We start from the raw sequence: 5034 nt of genomic DNA, 5'->3' as shown, positions 1-5034 counted from the left end.
TGTAAGTCGCTTTGGATAAAAGCGTCTGCTAAATGACTAAATGTAAATTGTTTAACAAATATATATGTATATATATATGTATATATATATATATGTATGTATGTGTATATATATATATATATATATGTATATGTGTGTTTTTAAATATTAACTTTAAGTGAGTTAAAGCGTTAGATGTTGGTAAAGGTGATCTAAAAGTAAAAATAGGGTAAATGCGTGTGCAGTTAAATATCCAATATTTGCAGATAACTGATAAATACAAATAAATATTATAATTTTTGCCTGATCTGTATATCAATATATCATGCATCCCTAATGTAAATGATACTGTTTGTAAGGGTTGTTTATTTATTTTTACACATTTGTTTGTCCATTTGCAGACACATCAAATACATCATGTAAATGCATTTTCGATTTCCTGTCTTTGATTCCCGGATTACGAGACATTATAGAATTTTTCATAACCTGTTTGGCAGATAGACAGACATCTACATTTTAATAATGAGCTACTTTTTAATAATATAAGCAATGTAACTGATAGCCTAGATAATGCCCCTGTCTGCTCAGAGCGCTTTGAGAGGTGAAAGGCCGCAGACTTGAAATGCACTCAATTGATTTTTCTTAAAGAGTTAATTCTGGATGCTCATTGTTCTCTTGATTGCCATCTCATGAAGGTCACATGTTACCTCTGAAGAAACTCTGCTCTTTCCTTTGCTCGTCGTTCTGAATCTCGAGAGAATAAAGAGAATTGAGCTTCCTGAGTCACTCAGTGTGCGCTTAGACAGACCTCCTCCACTATCTGCAATCTGTGTTGACAGCATATGATAAGATATTGGATTTGGGTTGGTATGTGTAATCTTGTTATATCTGTGGCTTTTCAAACATCACATCATGGGTCTGTTTCAGATTTCAGCATCACAATCTGTCTGATGGTAGTTATCGTACAAATTGTATACACATCCGCACACTCGTGCACCAGACCTTGGTTTGCTGGAATGTAGTTTGTGCTTTATCAAAGCAGCTAGCTAATGTACTATAAACATTAAATGTAAGTAAGGTCATAGCAACACGGCAAAAATACAGCCACATGCTATTAATAGAGCTGACTTCCTGTTCCTGTTCCTTTACTTCTCAGATGATTTAAAGAGTTTTAGCAGAATAAGGTTTGGGGTTAGAAAGTGTTTTTTTTTTTTTTTAGAAACATATTATACTTGCAATCAGCAAGGATTAATTGCTAAATTGATCAAAAATGACAGTAAATATTACAAAAGATTTTATTTTATTTTGTCGTCATTTTTTTATTCTTTTTATTCATGAAAAAGACTTTAAGAAATTTAAATGTATCTCTATTTCCACAAAAAATAATAAGCAGTACAACTGTTTTCAACATTGATTATAATGAGAAATGTTTCTTGAGCACCATATTGGCATATTAGAATGACAAAATGAAATTCTGAAAGATCATGAGACACAAGCCTTTTAAAATATTAAATACATACTGCAAAAACATTTAGTTTTTTGTAATAATATTTCACAGTATTACTGTTTTTACTTTTAACATAAATTTTGAATGGTGGTCTACATGAGATCATCCTGGTTTTGCATTTGCATTTTTTTCATATGTTGTTTTAAAATTGTTGCATTTGTCTTATAGGGTCTTTGGATTTCTAAGATGTTTTGACACATTTTGGAAACATAATAATCAGTTATTCTGGGTAAATAATCTATAGTCAACACTTATCTTTCTATAATTCCTTTAATTACACAGATAAAACTAAAGAGAGACTTCAGAGGGACATTCACAGATGATAATAGATCAGTTAGATCTCTGAGACCTTAGAAATGAATGCTGAATAAAACAGGAATTTGTTTAGTCAAGTTTCCAACTGAGGTCCCTTACAGTGGTCTCCTAGCAACCGTAATTTTTTTTTCTTTAATAACACAAGGTCTCCTCATGTTTACATTGTCTGTCCTGTTAAGAATGAGTGAAACAAGCCCAGATCTGTCTTAAATAGACTAGATGAGCTGTTGTTTCTATCTAATGAGCTTTATTCACGTTTCCCAAAAATCCGCTTTTGTGTTGAAGCTCTGCTTCTCTGTGGATTCTTTCCCAATCACAGAAATTACCTAACACAGAGTTCATGCCATCCTCCCTCTCTCTCTCTCTCTCTCTGAACGGTTGGGAGATACAAGGCCTGAGTGGAAGCCAACAAAGGCTTGAGGAGGAGAGCTGAATTTTGCAAATATTTTCCACATAATTTGCTTGTTGAACCAGCATGCTTGGGAAACTGAGTGACACAATGACAAGGTAAGGCAGAAAGAAGGGGAATTATTGTGATGGAGGTTAATAAGCTACAGTGAGCCCTATCTATTTATCTTAAAGAGTGCTCCTTTGTGTCAAGCGAGAGGGTGTGGAGGCCTGGAGGGGGTAGGGCTTTAGCCCCTGACCCGTGGCCTCCCGCATGGCCCCTGCTTTTAAAGACGTTCCCAGAAATATTATAAGAGGAGACTGCTTGTCAGAGAGAGTTTGAGTACTAAGCTCTCTCTCTCTCTCTCACTTGTTAAACTTTGTTGGAGCGTTAAAGCTTTTATAGCATTAAAGCTACAGTTGATTCTGCTGTGAACTAAGTAGTCACTTTATTAATAGTTTATGGACATCTTTCTGCACATGGCTGGTGGATAATGTGTTGTAAGGTCATGATATTCCCAAAACAGCCTTTTAGTTTGTATGTTGGGCAGATTATTGATTCCTGCTTGAGTTTCAGTTAAATTGATGAAAATTGAATATTGTTGCATTATACGATAAATCTCATAAACCTATCAAGAACATGTCCATGTTTTTAACATATGTTTATAGTATAGTTTTCATAAAGACAATGAATCGCCTCTTACCAAATCATTACTGTAATTAAAAAAATTATAATTTGTATTACTGTAATGTAGAAAAAAAAAATGTCATGCATTGATAGGCCATGGTAGTAATTGCAGTAATTGATTTATTTTATCGTTAGTTTTATTTAATTTATTAATAAAAAGAAAATATTTGTGTCCGTCAGGATGATTTTTATTACAATACATTACTATACGAATAAAAAATGTCACAATGCAAAACGTCTTGATAATCCTAAAAACTGGTGTCATTTTATTTATGCAATAATTTTTAAATAATTTAATTTATTTTTTATATCTTTTTTACTTTTAGGGTGAAATATTCGATCAAATTATGTATATGTTTAATTTAAAAATAAAAAGAAAATTGTTGGGACAAGACAGGATAATTTACAGTACATTAATATATATGTCACTTTTTTAATTTCAGGGTGAAATATTTGGTCATTTTCTTTGTAATATATATTTTTTAATAATTTTGATTTTAGGGTGAAATATGTCTTGGACATGTCTTCTTGGGAATCACTCGAAGTTGATAGATTGAATCAAATAATTATTAATTTCTAATTTTTACATTTGTTTGTAATTTTTTTTAATAATAACTGTTTAGTGAATTAAAAGTATTGTCTTTGCTTTTAAAAACATTGTGTTGCAGGCAAAATTATAGGTTGATTTGTAGTCAAAATATTTTTTAATCCAACATATGTTTAGACATGAGACTCCTGGGAATGTTTTCTGAATTAGGATCAGAGTTTCCTGCAAGACATCTAAAATGATAAAGTCTGAAACCTGGGAGTCTTTATTTATTTATACAGCCTATCCAACAAAGATTTAGAGGAAACAGTGAGCAGTTATAGAGGAGATCATGCAGTCTTCTGGTTGTCATAGGAACTACAATTCCCGCTCATCACACCTGCATGTGGCATCGTTTCTGATCTGTGATCCTGTTGAGTCAGCATGTGTTTTGTTTTGAGTATATACTGCTTTATACTGTTTAATATAATTATTTGATGTGTTTTTCATTTGCCTGCATCTGATCTTAATAGCTGGGTTTTATAGACAGATGAGAGGTTAAAAGCATCACATAACCTCTGTAGAACATGAGACGGGTCTGGGCCGCAGGGTGTGAAAGAATGGTGTTGAATGGAGACCAAACTATTGATCCACCTCAAGGGAGCTGTGGTGAATATAGTCTATTACTCACACATTGACTGAATATCCTATGATAACAGAAAGATGCCAAAATGTTTGCTGAAAGATAACAATGAGATTTTCTAATAGAATTGTTGGTATTCAATAGATAAACTAAAAAGCAACATGATTTGACATACAGTCTATCACAAAAAATGTGGGGCATATTGTACACTCTAAAAAATGCTGGGTTAAATATAACCCAGCGCTGGGTTATATTTAACCCAGCATTTTTTAGAGTGTAAGCTGTCAGATTTAGATGAGAACAAAATGCATTCATTATTTGTCTCTACTGTGTAATCATGTTTGGATGACAATCATAATCTGTGTTCTAAGGATGGGCGATACCACTTATTTTGTTTTTGATACGATACCGATACTTTTAAAGGCCAGTATCGTCGATACCGATACGATACTTCTAAAATGAACTTTTAAACTGTGAAATGTATTCAATTATTAGATTACTAAGAGTAAAATGGGAGTAAGTAGGGATGGGCGATACCACTTATTTTGCGTTCAATAAGATACCAATACTTTTAAAGGCCAGTATCGTCGATATCGATACCGATACCGATACAATACTTCTAAATTGAACTTTTAAATTATGAAATTTTTTAAAATTATTAAATTACTAAGAGTAAAATGGGTAATGATACCCACTTAACTTTATATTTGAAACGCATTTTAACTTTCAATCCGCTTTAATGGTTAAAATATGTTTGCTTTAGTGGTAACCATGGAAATCTACAAATACTATAGTTGAACTACGGTCACTTTAGTAAAACCATGGTTCATTTTCATAAGGGACTGCCAGTGAAAGGCTGTTGCACGCATAAAATGCAACCTTTTTATTCTAACAGATAGTGTATGATTTATATTGACGTTACAGAATAGAACATGATCAATATGAACTTTTAACGTTCAATTTAAATAAATGTAATTGCACACACTATG

Source organism: Sinocyclocheilus anshuiensis, unplaced genomic scaffold (genome assembly GCF_001515605.1).
Source record: "Sinocyclocheilus anshuiensis isolate Anshui unplaced genomic scaffold, SAMN03320099.WGS_v1.1 scaffold1272, whole genome shotgun sequence".
Lineage (NCBI taxonomy): Eukaryota > Metazoa > Chordata > Actinopteri > Cypriniformes > Cyprinidae > Sinocyclocheilus > Sinocyclocheilus anshuiensis.
Note: the sequence above shows the minus strand (reverse complement) of the source record.